The sequence below is a fragment of the Triticum aestivum genome, chromosome 5D (genome assembly GCF_018294505.1).
Source record: "Triticum aestivum cultivar Chinese Spring chromosome 5D, IWGSC CS RefSeq v2.1, whole genome shotgun sequence".
Taxonomy (NCBI): Eukaryota; Viridiplantae; Streptophyta; class Magnoliopsida; order Poales; family Poaceae; genus Triticum; species Triticum aestivum.
The window spans coordinates 120,661,973-120,683,895 of NC_057808.1; the positions used below are offsets into that span (position 1 = coordinate 120,661,973).

General features: G+C 40.4%; 1 long non-coding RNA gene across 1 annotated transcript; it reads right to left on the bottom strand.

Annotated features, from left to right (window-relative positions):
• Positions 1-15,624: 15,624 nt before the first annotated feature.
• Positions 15,625-19,045, bottom strand: LOC123119815 (uncharacterized). The gene is made up of 5 exons (XR_006458928.1): positions 18,698-19,045; positions 18,531-18,594; positions 17,504-17,901; positions 16,615-16,694; positions 15,625-15,741 (listed from the first exon to the last, which is right to left on the bottom strand). It is a non-coding gene; the product is annotated as an uncharacterized lncRNA (long non-coding RNA).
• Positions 19,046-21,923: the final 2,878 nt, after the last annotated feature.

Sequence of the window (21,923 nt, forward strand, 5' to 3'; positions counted from 1 at the left end):
CCATTGTGTCCCTAAGAAGGGAGGTATTACTGTTGTTCCTAATGATAAAGATGAATTGATCCCACAAAGAATTATTACAGGTTATAGAATGGTAATTGATTTCCGCAAATTAAATAAAGCTACTAAAAAGGATCATTACCCTTTACCTTTTATTGATCAAATGCTAGAAACATTATCCAAACATACACATTTTTGCTTTCTAGATGGTTATTCTGGTTTCTCGCAAATACCTGTGTCAAAAGAGGATCAAGAAAAGACCACTTTTACTTGCCCTTTCGGTACCTTTGCTTATAGACGTATGCCTTTTGGTTTATGTAATGCACCTGCTACCTTTCAAAGATGCATGACTGCTATATTCTCTGACTTTTGCGAAAATATTGTTGAGGTTTTCATGGATGATTTCTCCGTTTATGGAACTTCTTTTGATGATTGCTTGAGCAACCTTGATCGAGTTTTGCAGAGATGTGAAGAAACTAATCTTGTCCTGAATTGGGAGAAGTGCCACTTTATGGTTAACAAAGGTATTGCCCTGGGGCATAAAATTTCTGAAAGAGGTATTGAAGTTGATAAAGCTAAAGTTGATGCTATTGAAAAGATGCCGTGTCCTAAGGACATTAAAGGTATAAGAAGTTTCCTTGGTCATGCCGGTTTTTATAGGAGGTTCATTAAGGACTTCTCAAAAATTTCTAGGCCTCTGACTAATCTCTTACAAAAAGATGTTCCTTTTGTCTTTGATGATGATTGTGTAGAAGCATTTGAAATACTTAAAAAAGCCTTGATTTCTGCACCTATTGTTCAGCCACCTGATTGGAATTTACCCTTTAAAATTATGTGTGATGCTAGTGATTATATATGTTGTAGGTGTTGTTCTAGGACAAAGAGTTGATAAGAAATTAAATGTTATCCAATATGCTAGTAAAACTCTAGACAGTGCCCAGAGAAATTATGCTACTACTGAAAAAGAATTTTTAGCAGTTGTATTTGCTTGTGATAAGTTCCAACCTTATATTGTTGATTCTAAAGTAACTGTTCACACTGATCATGCTGCTATTAAATATCTTATGGAAAAGAAAGATGCTAAACCTAGACTTATTAGATGGGTTCTCTTGCTACAAGAATTTGATTTGCATATTATTGATAGAAAGGGAGCTGAGAACCCCGTTGCAGACAACTTGTCTAGGTTAGAGAATGTTCTTGATGACCCACTACCTATTGATGATAGCTTTCCTGATGAACAATTAGCTGTCATAAATGCTTCTCGTACTGCTCCATGGTATGCTGATTATGCTAATTACATTGTTGCTAAATTTATACCACCTAGTTTCACATACCAGCAAAAGAAAAAGTTTTTCTATGATTTAAGACATTACTTCTGGGATGACCCACACCTTTATAAAGAAGGAGTAGATGGTGTTATTAGACGTTGTGTACCTGAGCATGAACAGGAACAGATCCTACGCAAGTGTCACTCCGAGGCTTATGGAGGACACCACGCTGGAGATAGAACTGCACATAAGGTATTGCAATCCGGTTTTTATTGGCCTACTCTCTTCAAAGATGCCCGTAAGTTTGTTTTGTCTTGTGATGAATGTCAAACAATTGGTAATATTAGTAGACGTCAAGTAATGCCTATGAATTATTCACTTGTTATTGAACCATTTGATGTTTGGGGCTTTGATTATATGGGACCGCTTCCTTCCTCTAACGGGTATAAACATATTTTAGTTGCTGTTGATTACGTTACTAAGTGGGTAGAAGCTATTCCAACTAGTAGTGTTGATCATAACACCTCTATTAAGATGCTTAAAGAAGTTAATTTTTCCAAGGTTTGGAGTCCCTAGATACTTAATGACTGATGGTGGTTCACATTTTATTCATGGTGCCTTTCGTAAAATGCTTGCTAAGTATGATGTTAATCATAGAATTGCATCTCCATATCACCCGCAGTCTAGTGGTCAAGTAGAATTGAGTAATAGAGAGCTCAAATTAATTTTGCAAAAGACTGTTAATAGATCTAGAAAGAATTGGTCCAAGAAACTTGATGACGCTTTATGGGCCTATAGAACTGCGTATAAGAATCCTATGGGTATGTCTCCGTATAAAATGGTTTATGGAAAAGCATGTCACTTACCTCTCGAACTAGAACATAAGGCATCTTGGGCCATTAAAGAGCTCAATTATGATTTCAAACTTGCCGGTGAGAAGAGGTTATTTGACATTAGCTCACTTGATGAATGGAGAACCCAGGCCTATGAGAATGCCAAACTGTTTAAAGAAAAAGTTAAAAGATGGCATGACAAAAGGATACAAAAGCGTGAGTTTAATGTAGGTGATTATGTGCTGCTATTCAACTCTCGTTTAATATTTTTTGCAGGAAAACTTCTCTCTAAATGGGAAGGTCCTTACGTTATCAAGGAGGTCAATCGTTCCGGTGCCATAAAAATCAACAACTACGAAGGCACAAATCCGAAGGTGGTGAACGGTCAAAGAATCAAACATTATATCTCAGGTAATCCTATAAATGTTGAAACTAATGTTATTGAAACCGTGATTCCGGAGGAATGCATAAGGGACACTTGCCATAACGCTCCAGACTCCGAAAAGGAATAGGTATGTGGTACGGTAAGTAAGCCGACTCGAAAACAGTTCTTATGGCAATTTTTCTCCGTTTTGGAATATTTAAGAAAATAGGAAAATAAGAAGTAGTCCGGGAAGGACACGAGGCGTCCACGAGGGTGGAGGGCGCGCCCTACCCCCCTGGGCGCGCCCCCCTGCCTCGTGGGCACCTCGTGTGCCCTCCGGACTCTGTTTTCTTGCACGATACTTCTTTTGGTCGGTAAAAAATCATTATATAATCTCCCGAAAGTTTTGACCACCGTACCACGCAAATATCCTTTGTTTTTGTTTTGAGCTGTTTCTGCCACAGATTAGAGCAAGATGTCTTCTCAAGAGTCAGTCGGGGAGAGCCGGGTGTCTAATCTGACACCAGGGCCAAGAGAAAACAGTGATGCTGACCACTTTGGGCCATCAACGGAGGAAGAGATGGAGGCCGACTTGAAAAGGATAGATGCCATGGAGGAGGATCAAGAAGTTACTTCCCGTTTCCGAGCCGGATTCACGATGGGGGAACTACAGAGCTCAGCTATTCCAAACTCGGTCATCCCCTCCAATGTTAAATTTCTCTCTTATGAAAATATGAAAAAGAGTGTCACTTGTTCTCCCGCAGCTATGCCACATCCATGGGTGAAAGGATCTTTAGCCGTCACGGGTAAGCTCCGTAAGGAAATAATGGACCTCAAGCAACAAGTCAATAAGCTCGAGGAAGAGAATCGTATCCTGAGGGGCATCATCGCCAAGAATATCACATCACCACCTCCGAAGAAAGAGACATAAACACATGGGTATGGGCACTCCCCTTGGCAACTGCCAAGCTTGGGGGAGGTGCCCCGGTATCGTATCACCATCACACTCCTTTCGTTACCTTTTTTCTCAGTTCGATCCTTTTAGTAATATCTTGATCTAGTAGAATAAAGTTTTAGTATGATTTAGTTTTGAGCTTTGCTTTATGATCCCTCTATGTAATCGAGTCTGAAGCTATGTACAATAAAGATTAGTTTTGAGTCAAGGGCGTGATTATCTTGCTATGATCGTGAGGGAATAAAAGAAAGAGAAAGAATAAAAAGAAATAAAGAGATCATATTGACCTTATGGAGAGTAATGACTTAACATATAAAGAGTATGATGAATGAAAGTTGTTGAGAGTTGACAAACATAGTTTTGGTCATCGTTGCAATTAATAGGAAGTAAAAGAGAGGTTTTCACATATAAATATACTATCTTGGACATCTTTTATGATTGTGAGCACTCATTAAAATACGACATGCTAAAGAGTTGATGTTGGACAAGGAAGACAACATAATGGGTTATGTTTTCTTATATCCAAAATAAAGTATATTGTCATGGATTATCTAACATGTTGAACTTGCCTTTCCCCCTCATGCTAGCCAAATTCTTTGCACCAAGTAGAGATACTACTTGTGCTTCCAAATATCCTTAAACCTGATTTTGCCATGAGAGTCCACCATATCTACCTATGGATTGAGTAAGATCCTTCAAGTAAGTTGTCATCGTTGCATGCAATAAAAATTGCTCTCTAAATATGTATGATCTATTAGTGTGGAGAAAATAAGCTTTATACGATCTTGTGATATGGAAGCAATAAAAGCGACGGACTGCATAATAAAGGTCCATATCACAAGTGGCAATATAAAGTGACGTTCTTTTGCATTAAGATTTCGTGCATCCAACCATAAAAGCACATGACAACCTCTGCTTCCCTCTGCGAAGGGCCTATCTTTTACTTTTGTATTATACCTTATGCAAGAGTCATCGTGATCTTCACCTTTCCTTTTTACATTTTATCCTTTGGTAAGCACATTGTGTTGGAAAGATCCTGATTTATATATCCAATTGGATGTAAGTTAGCATGAACTATTATTGTTGACATTACCCTTGAGGTAAAAGGTTGGGAGGCAACACTATAAGCCCCTATCTTTCTCTGTGTCCGATTAAAACTCCATACCCATAAGTATTGTGTGAGTGTTAGCAATTACGAAAGACTAAATGATAGTTGAGTATGTGGACTTGCTGAAAAGCTCTTATATTGACTCTTTCCGATGTTATGATAAATTGCAATTGCTTCAATGACTGAGATTATAGTTTGTTGGTTCTCAATGAAGTTTCTGATTCATAATTTACATTGTGAATAGATTATTACTTGAGCATAAGAAATCATATGACAATATATATGTTGCTGTTATAAGAATGATCATGATGCCCTCATGTTCGTATTTTATTTTATCGACACCTCTATCTCTAAACATGTGGACATATTTTTCGATATCGGCTTCCGCTTGAGTACAAGCGAGGTCTAAGCTTGGGGGAGTTGATACGTCCATTTTGCATCATGCTTTTATATCGATATTTATTGCATTATGGGCTGTTATTACATGTTATGTAACAATACTTATGCCTATTCTCTCTTATTTTATAAGGTTTACATGAAGAGGGAGAATGCCGGCAGCTGGAATTCTGGGCTGGAAAAGGAGCAAATATTAGAGACCTATTCTGCACAGCTCCAAAAGTCCTGAAACTTCACGGAGGCAGTTTTTGGAATTAATAAAAAATACTGGCGAAAGAGTTAACCAGAGGGGGCCCACACCCTGGCCACGAGGGTGGGGGCGCGCCCTACCCCCTGGGCGCGCCCCCTGCCTCATGGGCCCCCTGGCAGGCCTCCGGTGCTCATCTTTTGCTATATGAAGTCTCTTACCCTGGAAAAAATCAGAAGCAAGCTTTCGGGAAGAAACACCGCCGCCACGAGGCGGAACCTTGGTGGAACCAATCTAGGGCTCCGGCGGAGCTGTTCTGCCGGGGAAACATCCCTCCGGGAGGGGGAAATCATCTCCATCGTCATCACCAACGATCCTCTCATCGGGAGGGGGTCAATCTTCATCAACATCTTCATCATCACCATCTCCTCTAAAACCCTAGTTCATCTCTTGTATCCAATCTTTGTCCCAAAACCTGAGATTGGTACCTGTGGGTTGCTAGTAGTGTTGATTACTCCTTGTAGTTGATGCTAGTTGGTTTCTTTGGTGGAAGATCATATGTTCATATCCTTTATGCATATTAATATACCTCTGATTATGAACATGAATATGATTTGTGAGTAGTTATGTTTGTTCCTGAGGACATGGGAGAAGTCTTGCTATAAGTAGTCATGTGAATTTGGTATTCATTCGATATTTTGATGAGATGTATGGTGTCTCTCCTCTAGTGGTGTTATGTGAACGTCGACTACATGACACTTCACCATTGTTTGGGCCTAGAGGAAGGCATTGGGAAGTAATAAGTAGATGATGGGTTGCTAGAGTGACAGAAGCTTAAACCCTAGTTTATGCGTTGCTTCGTAAGGAGCTGATTTGGATCCATACGTTCCATGCTATGGTTAGGTTTACCTTAATACTTCTCTTGTAGTTGCGGATGCTTGCAATAGGGGTTAATCATAAGTGGGATGCTTGTCCAAGAAAGGGCAGTACCCAAGCACCGGTCCACCCACATACCAAATTATCAAAGTAACGAACGCGAATCATATGAGCGTGATGAAAGCTAGCTTGACGATAATTCCCATGTGTCCTCGGGAGCGCTTTTCTCAATATAAGAGTTTGTCCAGGCTTGTCCTTTGCTACGAAAAGGATTGGGCCATCTTGCTGCAACTTGTTTACTTTCATTACTTGTTACCCGTTACAAATTACCTTATCACAAAACTATCTGTTACCGATAATTTCAGTGCATGTAGAGAATACCTTAATGAAAACCGCTTGTCATTTTCTTCTGCTCCTCGTTGGGTTCGACACTCTTACTTATCGAAAGGACTACGATAGATCCCCTACACTTATGGGGTCATCAGTCGCCGAGCACTATTGCAGAGCTGGAAGCGGCGGGCGTCAGCGAGGTCTCCGCGGACCTGCGCGAGCTCGTGTACATGCTAGCACCAGCGCCCGTGCCTGTGCCCGTGCGCGCCCCTCCACCCACCGTGGCGCCTGCCCCCGTGCTTTTGGCTGCACCCGCCGCGCCCGTGCCCGTGCGCGCGCCCCCCTCAGCGGCATGGGACGCTGCTGTCGACCGCTACCTCTCAGCGGCGCCAGTTGCCGTCCTTCCGCGCCCCGCCCGTCGATCGCGCGATGACATGATGTTTGATTTACATGTGAAGAACATTTTGTGCTGCCTTGAAGACTTCAACAACGGCGTCCCGGAGGACGACAACGACAATGACGGCGCGGCACGCCGCCTTAGCCGCCGCCGGAAATAGTTTTTTGGGGTTTAATACTGTATCTCGAATTCTCGATCATATGAATATAAATTCGCAGTGTGACTGAATGAAAGATATGGTTTGAACGAACTTGCGTTTCTCGCTCTTAATGTACAGACTTATCAAACGATTTTCTTTTGAAAAAAAACGTCAATGGTTTTTAAATATAAAACACTCATCGCAAACGTTTTAGTTAGAACACCCGGATGCAAACCCACAGCTTCCCCAGGAAGCCAAGGGAAAATGTGCCGAGCAGGATTTCTGCATTCCTTCAAGGCAAACGATTGTTTTGCATGACCCGTGTGCAACCACGTACAAACAATTGGGTAAGATTTGCATATCTGTCATTTTAGGTATGTTGCCATTTGTCAAACTGGAAAGATTGACATTTGTTTATCTAGTAACATTGCCATTTGTCAACCTTGTAACACTGCGATTTGTCAAAATATGCAGCTAAAAATCACTAGCACTATCTAATTTTTGCAACTAAAATCACTAGTACTGTTCATATGGACACCACTAGCAGGCGTGAGTTGACGGACGCATATGCAAATGTACCATTGATTACACACAACAAGTCATCGACCCACAACGACAACGAGGATACACGTTGGATTATAGATCATTTCCAACCAAACATTCTAGTAAAGTTTTTCTCACATAACAAATAACAAAGCGATGAAATGAACTTCAGCTCAACCACTCGTCGGTGTTGGAAACACTTTCTTTGAACCAGTAGTGATTCTCTAGGAAGGGCCAGCTATTGTCAATCTCGAGACCAACGCAGGACTGATCATACAGGCTGAAGCGGCCTATGTCAGGACCCATACTGGGACGGTAGGGAAGCATAGCAATGTCCGAGGTATAGATACAATTGCTTCTCATAAATGGTAGTAACGTTGTGTCAACAGCAGCTGGATCGCCTTCCACCATCATTGGATAGTTTTGTCCAAGGAAGAGCGAGTTTCCTCCAAGACTTTCAATACTGAACCAGGGAGAAGGTGTTGGCGCTAGTACACTAGTATCCATCCCGAATACCCTGCAACGGATGTCGGAATAGGGCCCGGAGAGTGCGACCATGCGAGACAACACCTGCTTCCTTAGTAACATCAACAGTACCCTGTATACAGACAAGAAGAGGTAATCCATCGGAATAAGTTGCCAGGCGCCACTGAGTATATGGGTCCAGCTCGTCCTCATGCTCGTGATCATCAGCATCGTCATCTCCCCCTTGGTTATAAAGATTTTCAATTATAGGTGGTGGAATGTTCACAGGACCTTGAAAACACAAGAAGGCTAATTAATTAGTAAAGGGAAACTAGCTAACCCGCATGCATGTGGATGAAACAATTATAATTACGGTGGAAGACAAACGTACCGAAAGCATGATAAATCCATGCAAAAACAGTGCCACGAGTGGTGGCAGCAAACACAAGACCCTCGTATTGAATTGCATCACAGTACTCATCCGTGTATAGAAATTGATTTTTGAGCAATATCCATCGAGGAGTGGAAGTAAGGAAGGCAACAAGCTTGTAGAATATAGCAACAACTTCATAGTTCGAGTAATCCCAATAGCGGTTGGGAACTCGACAAATTGCTATCTTCCGTAGATGACAGTCACCATGATCGTATTTGAACTCACGTAGAATACCGGTGTACTCAACCTCTGGGCAGTCGTCTGAGATTTTTGGAAGTGGAACCCGGTGACGAGTGTACACATTCACAAGTTCCCACTCGCAGTTGTACCCAATATAAACAACCCAATCTCCATTTGCACCTGCCCAAGCCTTGCCCTCAAGCGATGGCATCTTAACATCATACGTATCATTATCAAGCGGCATCAACTTGCACAAGGCGAGGCTTCCCTCGTCCCCGCGCCAGTCAGCAGGGTCACAGCGAAGAAGATAGGGGAGATCAAACCGCTCCTAGACCCTTGGGTTCCTTGTAATGATGTTATTAGTTGAGTCGAGAATGGTCTTGAATGAACCTGCCATGCTAGCCGAGGTGATGACGTCGCACCGATCAATGAGTTCCTCCACCACGTCATCTTTCAGATCGGGGCAAGAATAAGGGGGTCGTTTCCGGCCTGTTCCCTCCATGAAGAAGATGATCGAACAATGGCAGAAGGAAGGGTGAAGGCAAATGTAGGGAGGAAGAGCGTGCGACAGCAGTTCCAAATCGAGAGGGAAAGGCGAAGAGGCGGTGGACGGTTGCCACGGTACACGAAGAGGCGCCTGGGGAGCGAACGGTTGCCACAGAGGTCACACACTGACAATAAGGGCCGAGTGAACCGCATGCGTATATCGCACACACCTTGTTCTGGCTGACCGTTTCTTTTGTGTTGCCTAATCACAAACAGTTCATCCGAGTGAACCGTATGCTGTATATCGCACACACCTTCATCTGGCTGCCTGATGTCTACTACACAACCTTCTTCTTGTAGACGTTGTTGGGCCTCCAAGTGCAGAGGTTTGTAGGACAGTAGCAAATTACCCTCAAGTGGATGACCTAAGGTTTACCAATCTGTGGGAGGCGTAGGATGAAGATAGTCTCTCTCAAACAACCCTGCAACCAAATAACAAAGAGTCTCTTGTGTCCCCAACACACCCAATACAATGGTAAATTGTATAGGTGCACTAGTTCGGCGAAGAGATGGTGATACAAGTGCAATATGGATGGTAGATATAGGTTTTTGTAATCTGAAAATATAAAAACAGCAAGGTAACTAATGATAAAAGTGAGTGTAAACGGTATTGCAATGCTAGGAAACAAGGCCCAAGGTTCATACTTTCACTAGTGCAAGTTCTCTCAACAATAATAATATAATTGGATCATATAACTATCCCTCAACATGCAACAAAGAGTCACTCCAAAGTCACTAATAGCAGAGAACAAACGAAGATATTATTGTAGGGTACGAAACCACCTCAAAGTTATCCTTTCTGATCGATCTATTCAAGAGTCCGTAGTAAAATAACACGAAGCTATTCTTTCAGTTCGATCTATCCTAGAGTTCGTACTAGAATAACACCTTAAGATGCAAATCAACAAAAACCCTAATGTCACCTAGATACTCCAATGTCACCTCAAGTATCCGTGGGTATGATTATACGATATGCATCACACAATCTCAGATTCATCTATTCAACCAACCCAAAGAACTTCAAAGAGTGCCCCAAAGATTCTACCGGAGAGTCAAGACGAAAGCGTGTGCCAACCCCTATGCATAACTTCACAAGGTCACTGAACCCGCAAGTTGATCACCAAAACATACATCAAGTAGATCACGTGAATATCCCATTGTCACCACAGATAAGCACATGCAAGACATACATCAAGTGTTCTCAAATCCTTAAAGACTCAATTCGATAAGATAACTTCAAAGGGAGAACTCAATCCATTACACGAGAGTAGAGGGAGAGAAACATCATAAGATCCAACTATAATAGCAAAGCTCGCGATACATCAAGATTGTGCCGAATCAAGAACACGAGAGAGAGAGAGAGATCAAACACATAGCTACTGGTACATACCCTTAGCCCCGAGGGTGAACTACTCCCTCCTCGTCATGAGAGCGCCGGGATGATGAAGATGGCCACCAGTGAGGGATCCCCCCTCCGGCAGGGTGCCGGAATAGGGTCCCGATTGGTGTTCGGCGGCTACAGAGGCTTACGGTGGCGGAACTCCCGATCTAGGTTATGTTCTGGAAGTTTGGGTATATATAGGAGAAGTTGGCATCAGGAACAAGTCAGGGGGGGTCTCCAAGGCGGCCACGAGGTAGGGGGGCGCGCCCAGGGGGTAGGGCGCGCCCCCCACCCTCGTGGGTGCCTCGGGACTCTTTTGGCCCATCTCCGATACTCCGTGGGCTTCTTCTGGTCTAAAAATAATCTCCATGAAATTTCAGGTCAATTGGACTCCGTTTGGTTTTCCTTTTCTGCGATACTCAAAAACAAGGAAAAACAAAAACTGGCACTCGGCTTTAGGTTAATAGATTAGTCCCGAAAATCATATAAAATAGCATATAAATGCATAAACATCCTAGATGGATAATATAATAGCATGGAACAATAAAAAATTATAGATACATTGGAGACATATCAAGCATCCCTAAGCTTAATTCCTGCTCGTCCTCGAGTAGGTAAATGATAAAAACAGAATTTTTGATGTGGAATGCTACCTAGCATATTTATCAATGTAATTTTCTTTATTGTGGCAAGAATATTCAGATCCATAGGATTCAAGACAAAAGTTTAATATTGACATAAAAATAATAATACTTCAAGCATACTAACTAAGCAATTATGTCTTATCAAAATAACATAGCCAAAGAAAGCTCATCCCTACAAAATCATATAGTTTGGCTATGCTTCATTTTCGTCACACAAAATGCTCTCATCATGCATAACCCCGATGACAAGCCAAGCAATTGTTTCATACTTTAGTATTCTCAAACTTTTTCAACTTTCACGCAATACATGAGCGTGAGCCATGAACATAGCACTACGGGTGGAATAGAATATAATGATGGGGGTTGTGTGGAGAAGACAAAAGGGATAAAGTCTCGCATCAACGCTGCTAATCAACGGGCTATGGAGATGCCCATCAATTGATGTCAATGCGAGGAGTAGGGATTGCCATGCAACCGATGCACTAGAGATATAAATGTATGAAAGCTCAACAAAAGAAACTAAGTGGGTGTGCATCCAACTTGCTTGCTCACGAAGACCTAGGGCATTTTGAGGAAGCCCATCGTTGGAATATACAAGCCAAGCTCTATAATGAAAATTCCCACTAGTATATGAAAGTGACAATATAAGAGACTCTCTATCATGAAGATCATGGTGCTACTTTGAAGCACAAGTGTGGAAAAAAGGATAGTAGCATTGTCCCTTTTATTTCTCTTTTTTTATTTTTTTATTTGGCCTTTCCTTTTTTTGGCCTTTCTTTTTTTTTTCTTTTTTTTCGGGACAATGCTCTATTAATGATGATCATCACACTTCTATTTATTTACAACTCAAAGATTACAACTCGATACTAGAACAAAGTATGACTCTATATGAATGCCGCCGGCGATGTACCGGGATGGGCAATGAAACAAGAGTGACATGTATGAAAATATGCATGGTGGCCTTGCCACATATACGATGTCAACTACATGATCATGCAAGGCAATACGACAATGATAGAGTGTGTCATAATAAACGGAATGATGGAAAGTTGCATGGCAATATATCTCGGAATGGCAATGGAAATGCCATAATAGGTAGGTATGGTGGCTGTTTTAAGGAAGATATAAGGAGGTTTATGTGTGATAGAGCGTATCATATCACGGGATTTGGATGCACCGGCGAAGTTTGCACCAACTCTCAAGGTGAGAAAGGGCAATGCACGGTACCGAAGAGGCTAGCAATGATGGAAGGGTGAGAGTGCGTATAATCCATGGACTCAACATTAGTCATAAAGAACTCACATACTTATTGCAAAAATCTACAAGTCATCAAAACCAAGCACTACGCGCATGCTCCTAGGGGATAGATTGGTAGGAAAAGACAATCGCTCGTCCCCGACCGCCACTCATAAGGTGGACAATCAAAGAAACACCTCATGCTTCAAATTTGTCACACAACGTTTACCATACGTGCATGCTACGAGACTTGCAAACTCCAACACAAGTATTTCTTAAATTAACAATTACTCAACTAGCATGACTCTAATATTACCATCTTCATATCTCAAAACAATCATCAAGTATCAAACTTCTCATAGTATTCAATGCACTCTATATGGAAGTTTTTATTATACCCATCTTGGATGCCTACCATATTAGGACTAGTTTCATAACCAAAGCAAATTACCATGCTGTTTAGGACTCTCAAAATAATATAAGTAAAGCATGAGAGTTCATCTATTTCTTCAAAATAAAACCACCGCTGTGCTTTAAAAAGATATAAGTGAAGATCAATGAGTAGATGAATAATTATGTAACTATGTGAAGACTCTCTAACATTTAAGAATTTCAGATCTTGGTATTTTATTCAAACAGCAAGCAAAACAAAATAAAATAAAATGACGCTCCAAGCAAAACACATATCATGTGGTGAATAAAAATATAGCTCCAAGTAAAGTTACCGATGAACGAAGACGAAAGAGGGGATGCCATCCGGGGCATCCCCAAGCTTAGGCTCTTGGTTGTACTTGAATATTACCTTAGGGTGCCTTGGGCACCCCCAAGCTTAGGCTCTTGCCACTCCTTATTCCATAGTCCATCGAATCTTTACCCAAAACTTGAAAACTTCACAACACAACACTCAACAGAAAACTCGTAAGCTCCGTTAGTATAAGAAAATAAATCACCACTTTTGGTACTGTTGTGAACTCATTCTAAATTCATATTTGTGTAATATCTACTTTATTCCAACTTCTCTATGGTTCATACCCTTCGATACTACTCATAGATTCATCAAAATAAGCAAACAACACATAGAAAACAGAATCTGTCAAAAACAGAACAGTCTGTAGTAATCTGTATCAAACGTCTACTTCTGGAACTCCAACAATTCTGAAATAAATTGTTGGTCCTGAGGAATTTGTCTATTAATCTTCTGCAGAAAGAATCAACTTAAAAGCACTCTTCTGTAAAACATGACAGCTAATCTCGTGAGCGCTAAAGTTTCTATTTTTTACAGCAAGATCATAAAGACTTCACCTAAGTCTTCCCAAATGTTCTACTTGGCACAGCCACTAATTAAAATATAAAACCACATCTAAGCAGAGGCTAGATGAATTATTTATTACTAAATATGAGCAAAAGCAAAGAACAAAAATAAAATTGGGTTGCCTCCCAACAAGCGCTAACGTTTAACGCCCCTAGCTAGGCATGATGATTTCAATGATGCTCACATAAAGGATAAGAATTGAAACATAAAGAGAGCATCATGAAGAATATGACTAACACATTTAAGTCTAACCCACTTACTATGCATAGGAATTTTGTGAGCAAACAGCTTATGGGAACAATAATCAACTAGCATAGGAAGGCAAAACAAAGCATAACTTCAAAACTTTAAGCACATAGAGAGGAAACTTGATATTATTGCAACTCCTACAAGCATATGTTCCTCCCTCATAATAATTTTCAGTAGCATCATGAATGAATTCAAAAATATAACCATCACATAAAGCAAAATTTACTATTTTCCACATAAGCAAAATTCTTCTCATTTGGAATAGTGGGAGTATCATAAGAAACTCGAATACTATAAATTATTTCCACATTAAAAGAGTAATGTTTAAAAAAGGGTAATCATAATCATGACAAGTTTTAATATAATCATCACTACTTTTTATAGCATAAGTTTCATCACAATAATCATCATAAGTAGCAACTTTGTTCTCATCATAATCAATTGAAACCTCTTCCAAAATAGTGAAATCATTACTAAATAAAGTCATGACCTCTCCAAACCCACTTTCATTAATATAATCATCATAAATAGGAGGCATGCTATCATCATAATAAATTTGCATATCAAAGCTTGGGAGGTTAAACATATCATCTTCATAAAACATAGCATCCCCAAGCTTGGGACAAACATTAATTGCAGCAAATAAATTCTCAAACATGTCATTCTCATCAAACATAGCATCCCCAAGCTCGGGTCTTTTCATATCATAAGCATAATCACTCTCATCATTAATAATATGGATAGCACCAATAGTATAGCAATTATCATCATCACAATGAGTAATAGGAGAAACATCATTTGGGAGGGATACCTTTTTACCTTTGCTTCTCCGTCTTTTCTTTTTCTTCTTCACATCATGTGTGGGTTTAATCCTCTTTTTGGAGCTCCTTATTAATGAGATTGGTTGAATAGAAAGCTCCTCCTCGTTACCTGATTCATCATAAGAAAGAATAGGAGGATATTGGGAAATCTATTCCCTTTCATTAGTATTCTCTTCATCTTCTATTAGGAAAGAGAGATCAAACACATAGCTACTGGTACATACCCTCAGCCCCGAGGGTGAACTACTCCTCGTCATGAAGAGCGTTGGGATGATGAAGATGACCATCGGTGAGGGATCCCCTCTCCGGCAGGGTGCCGGAACAGGGTCCCGATTGGTTTTCGATGGCTACAGAGGCTTGCGGCGGCGGAACTCCCGATCTAGGTTATGTTCTGGAAGGTTGGATATATATAGGAGAAGTTGGTGTCGGGAACAAGTCAGGGGGTCTCCGAGGCGGCCACGAGGTAGGGGGCACGACCAGGGGGTAGGGCGCGCCCCCACCCTCGTGGATGCCTCGGGACTCTTCTGGCCCATCTCCGATACTCCGCGGGCTTCTTCTGGTCCGAAAATAATCTCCGTGAAATTTCAGGTCAATTGGACTCCGTTTGGTTTTCTTTTTCTGTAATACTCAAAAACAAGGAAAAAACAGAAACTGGCACTAGGCTCTAGGTTAATAGGTTAGTCCCAAAAATCATATAAATGCATATAAAACATCCTAGATGGATAATATAATAGCATGGAATAATAAAAAATTATAGATAAGTTAGAGATGTATCAGTGCCTGTTTCTTTTGTGTTAGCTAATCACAAACAGTTCATCCGTGTGAACCGTATGTTGTGTATCGCACACGCCTTCATATGGCTGCCCGTTTCTTTTGTTCCTCCTCATCGCAAATAGTTAATTGAACTGAACTGTATGCCCTTCATCGCATAAACAACTAAAACCTGAACCGTGTTTGATGCATCTGTCATCGCAAACGTTTTATACATTTTTGACGGTTTTCATACAATAACGATTGCTATTATTGCATCGCACACAGTTTCTCGAAGGGTCTCTGATCGTAGTGTCGCATTAGCAGCATCCTGCGGTAATGAAACAACAACCATAATTAGGTATCATTTCACAGAGCTAGACATTTTTCAGTCATCATTATTTAAAATCTGCAATACATATCTAATGATATCAAATAAACTTATGTGATTGGTCGGCAATAGCATGAGTGAAGATGGTGTGATATGTTCCAACCAGAAACCTAGACTAGTGATTTGGAAAGTATCACATCTATAGCTGAAAAGACATTGTACCTTACTTAACTAACTAAGCTCATTCCATAATTAAGTTTCCCCTTGCTGACTATTTTATAGGAAGCGAGGCAATGTAAAGCACGCATACAGTATTTCATAAATTGTTTTACCTAATCTAGCCACAAAAAGTCTTGTCTCACATAAGCATTATGGCTCTTTTCACATGCAAGAAAAGTGATATTTTGTACTACCTCTGGAACCAAATATAAGACGTCTGCAAAAAGGTCTTATATTTAGTTAGAGTTAATACAAATTAGGTGGGAAAAAAGAGAGGCCTATGATAGATAGGAAAAATATTCATGAGTGTTATTAATAATCAAATTTCATTTTGAACTAGTGAAGAATTGATGCAATATAGAACTATAATTAAAATTTTCTACCTCGTAGCAATTCCAACATGGCGCCGGTAGTCTTCTACTCCCTCTGATCCATAAAAAGTGTCTCAGTTTTGAACTAAGGTTGAACTAGCCATAGTGCAAAACTGTGACACTTATTTCGGATCAGAGGGAGTAGTTTTTAGTGCCCAGAGTATTGATTTGGAACCAATGGAGGCGCTAGGTGTCATAAGTTCTGATGTCACGGCCGTAAATTTAGAATATATGTACATAAGTTAAACTTAAATGTAGTACAACACAAGTGACAAACTTGTACCTTGTGTGGTCATTTGACATTGTAGTCGTTATGTAGCGTCGCCACTGCCTGGAACAATCCAGTTTCTATAACCCGAGATTCTACAATATATATTGGTAATTTAGATCACCAAACACCAATATTTCAAATGTATGCGTACTGAAATTAAATTTACTCTGTAGACAGATTGTCATCTCCATAAGCCAATACCTTGGGTAGACCGGAGAAATTTAATTTAAGTTATGCACTTACAAATCACACAGTAGATCGGCTGCCAGTGATACAGTGATCTAACCAAATGGTTCATCTCTGAATATGAACTCTCTAAGATAATTTGAAATACGGAGAAATTGATGGACGTTGGTATTGCCAATACATTTAATTAACAAATAAACTTTGTTAGGGGAAATGGTTCGGTATTTCAAGTAAAAGATTACTGTCCAAATTGGCAAGGTAATTTTTCAATAGTAATTATTTCAATTTCAGCAAAAAAATGCCGCAAAGTCGAACACCGTGTAGCCAGTTTCATACATGTATAGGCATCCAAGTTTTCCTCCTTCGCAGAACAACTATAGTAGTACGAAACAAATGGCCGCAACTACACCTAGTAATATGACAAAACAAATAGCTGCAACTACACCTAGAAATATCCGTTTAACTTCTAGCTGCTGTATCTTGCATTATACCGTAGGAATAAGGCAAAGCTCATCTAAGGAAATTTAATCAATACAAATACAAGAAACATGAGCCCATAGAGCCAAAAAAACTACAATAAGTGCCAACCAGTAATCAGAGATGAACCAATGTGAAATTAGAACTATGAAAAGAAAATCAGCTTACGTGACTAAGCTATGGGACTGGATTGGATGGGACGAGGCAAATGGCTAATCGGCCATGCTACAATACGTACCATCACTATAGAGCCGCCGTTCTGCTGCTCTGCATCTGGGAGTCGCCGCGCCGCCATTATGCATCTGGGGTGGCCGCACAACCACTGTACGTCTGGGAGTCGCTGCGACGCCCTTGTGCATCTGAGAGTCGCTGCACTGCCACTGTGTGTCAGCGAGCTGCCATCAAACCTTCGATTTTTTGGCCCATTGAGGAGACACCACCCCTGCCCCTGCATTGTTGATTACTAATCGAAATTCTTATCTAGTGAGGGGAGATCATTGATGATGGACGCCTAGAACTGGGGATGGCACAAGACAATAGGGAAACAATGCAGGGGATATGCGCTAGGCAGAGCCGCAGAGGTTCAAAGGGGACTAGGCGCTTTGTATCTTTGAATCTTTGATATTTTCTGTAAACCTGCAAGACCATAGTTCACTAAGTAGCAGCTTAAAATTCACATACTAGTGGAGAATAAAAGATCAAAGCATTTTCGTGGTGATGCATTCTTCTGATATAAGAATCACTGTCAAAGGATTGAAGAAATAATGCGCAAGCACCCCTGTTTCCATGGAAACTAAATTCTCTCCTAACAAGCATCTATGATGCAAGTATTGATATCTAAACAAGACTAGTGAATAATCATCTAAAAACAGTTTGTTCTGCAGTATAATTTGGCACTCTAGAGTACAATAGACATCTAGAGAAGTACATATGGTTAGCATACGTGCAAACACAATTGTGGTCTGCAGTCTGCACAACTAAAACAGAGGGTCAACAGCAAGAACATGCATGAAAAATTAGAGGAACTGGTTTCCTGAAAAGAAAAGAAGGATCACTAGCCATGACATAAGTACATCAGTACCACTATTCATGGACCAATTGAATTGTAAGGGGACAGACATGCTCCAATCTAGTACCTAATTGGTCCATCCATGGAACAAGTGGAATAGTGCAGAAGTTGGGGCACCAAATACCGATGGAATTATAGAAGCCACCGTGTTTTTAAATTACAGGGAACTGATTGTTGGGGATAAGATAACAATCACCTTCTTGGGGGAGATGAGTCTTGGTGAGTTGTCGAGTAAGCTGTAGGCAACCATGGCAGCCTACCTGGGACAGAGTAGCTGCGGTTGTTAGTGTATCCAGTCGCGAACCACGACTCCACGACAGCGAATGACAGAAAGGGTAACAACAGAGGGTAGAAATGCCTTACTGAACCATAGACGTCGGAGTAGAGGTCGCTGAGGCGGAGTAGTGTCGTGGAGCGCCAGCCCGCAGCCGCGCATTCGAAGACGCGGGGTTAGTGGACCGACAAACCGGAGGCGCAGGAGCGCCGACGACCCGTGGCACCTAGGATTGCCGTGGGGGTGCGTGCAAGGGCGCGAAGGACGTCGCGCTGGAGGAGAGGAAGCTGGTCCGGCGAGGGGAATCTGGGCCAGCGAGGGGCGGTGAAAGTGTAGCCGCGCGTTATCGGAGATGGTGGCGGCAGCATTGTTATCGTTGACATGCAGCACGGGTGAGAGATGTGAATCAGGAAAGAGAGGTGGTGGGGATTTTTTTTTATTGGTTGGATCGCTGATATTTTCACGGAGGGGTGCGCATAATAAGGTGGAGGTGGGTTACAGGAGGTTGGCCTTTCGTGGGGAGGTGAGAAGTTTGTTTAACCCAACGCTTGTTCTTTGTTCGTTGCTACTTATGCGTTGCTATAGTAGGGTTTTTGTTGTAGTGAAAATTTATTATGAGATCATTGCTACCCCCTTTATTTTTATATATAAAGCCACAAACTCAAATTACAGGTACCAATGTAAAATTTAATGTCTGCTTTGAAGTTACATTTTCTTTTCGTTTACTGAGATCATTAATACCCTAAATGCATGCAAGAAAACCGAGTGGAGAAAGTAGTTGACTCTTATTATGACTGCTTGCATGCAACTATTAAACAGGTTGCTAGTACGAGAAAATATCATTAATTTTGCTTCGATTACTGTTAATGGCCTTATATAGATGCAAAACGTATATTCTATAGTGGCTTTGTATATAAAAAAGGAGGGAGTATCATAGTTTATGTGATTTGGGTGCTAGTGTGAGTGCTATTTCGTTTACCTTATATCAAGAAATTATGAATGATATAACACCCGCTGAAATAGAAGATATTGATGTCACTATTAAACTTGCAAACACAGACGCCATCACATCACTTGGGATAGTTATAGATGTTGAAATCTTGTGTGGGAAAATAAAATACCATACTGATCTTTCAGTTCCCGGTTCTCCACAAGATGATTTTTGTCCCATAATATTTGGTAGACCTTTATTGAACACTATCAATGCTAAGATAGATCGCCATAAAGAAACAGTCAGTGTCAAATTTGGTGATGTGTCTCATGAGTTTAATTTCTCTAAGTTGCATAGACATCCTCGTGATAAATAATTTCCTAGTAAGGATGAAATAATTGGTCTTTTTTGTATTGCCGTACCTCCTACTGATCCTTTAGAATAATATTTGCTAGACCATGAGAATGATATGCACTTGCATGGAAGAAATGAAATAGATAAAATATTCTTTGAGCAACAACCTATTCTGAAACACAATTTGCCTGTTGAAACTCTAGGAGGCCCTCCTCCACCTAAAGGTGATTCCCATGTTTGAATTAAGGGATAATTAGATTTATGCCCCTAGTTGTGTCCCACTCGTCTGTTTTACCCCTAATTCCCAAAAGTCACCGGTTCTGTCCAAGTCACTTTGCTCCTCTTATGATTTTGCCCTTTGACCATTTGACCATCAGTTTGAAAACTTCATAACTAATTCATACTAAATCAGAATAATGCAAATAAGATACCAAAATGTTCAGAAAAACATCACCTATATGTCAGTGTCATTTGCATTCATGAAAAAAGTGTTGGAAAGTGCCCATCCGAGTTTTAGCTCTTATGCTACTACCATGAATAGTATAATCTAAAAAAGTTCAAAAAAATTCAAAAAAAAATTGGTGGCAAAGAATGACAAATGTTTTAAGTGCCTGCCAAGTTTCATCAGGGAATAACATTCTTGGGTGCCGCGGCAAAAAAACAATCAGCACTCCAAAATAGATTATTTGTTGCCACGACTTCCACGAATGTCGTTGCCTAATGAAACTTGGCAAGCACTTAGAACATTTGTCGTTCTTTGCCACCATATTTTGTTTGAATTTGTTTGAATTTGTTTAGAGTTTACTATTCATGGTGGTATCAAAAGAGCTAAAACTTGGATGTGCACTTTCCAACACTTTTTCATGAATGCAAATGACACTGGCATATAGGTGATGTTTTTCTGAACATTTTGGTATCTTATTTGCATTTTTCTGATTTAGTATGAATTAGTTATGAAGTTTTCAAACTGACGGTCAAACGGTCAAAGGGCAAAAGCATAAGAGGAGCAAAGTGACATGGACAGAACCGGTGACTTTTGGGAATTAGGGGTAAAACAGACGAGTGGGACACAACTAGGGGCATAAATCTAATTATCCCTTGAATTAAAGCAATTGCCTCACACTTTGAAATATGCTTATCTTGATGAGAAATAGATATATCCTATTATTATTAGTGCTAACCTTATGGAGCATGAAGAAAATAGATTGTCAAAAACTCTGAGGAAGCACCGTGTTGCTATTGGATATACTCTTGATGATCTTAAGGGCATTAATCCCACTCTCTGCCAGCACAAGATTAATATGGAACCTGATGCTAAACCCGTTTTTGATCACCAGCGACGATTGAATCCTAAGATGAAGGAAGTGGTAAGAACTGAAATACCGAAGCTTCTGGAAGCAGGTATAATCTATCCCATAGCTGATAGTAGATGGGTAGGTCCTGTTCATTGTGTCCCTCAGAAAGGAGGCATTATTGTTGTTCCTAATGATAAAAATGAACTTATCCCATAAAGAATTGTTACTTGATATAGAATGGTAATTGATTTTAGAAAATTAAATAAAGTCACTAGAAAAGATCATTACCTTTGCCTTTTATTGATCAAATGTTAGAAAGATTGTGAAAGCACACACACTTTTGCTTTCTTGATGGATTTCTGATGTCTCTCAGATACTTGTATCATAACCTGATCAAGAGACAACCACCTTTACTTGTCCTTTTGGAACTTATGCTTATAGACATATGCCTTTTGGTTTACGCAATGCACCTACCTTTCAAAGATGTATGACTGCTATATTCTCCGACTTTTGTGAAAAGATTATTGAGGTCTTCATGGATGATTTTTCCGTTTACTGTACTTCTTATGATGATTTCTTAAGCAACCTTGATCAAGTTTTGCAGAGATGTGAACTAACTAACCTTGTCTTGAATTGGGAGATGTGCCACTTTATGGTGAATGAAGGTATTGTCTTGGAGCATAAAATTTCTGAGCGAGGTATTGAAGTGGACAAAGCTAAAGTTGATGCAATTGA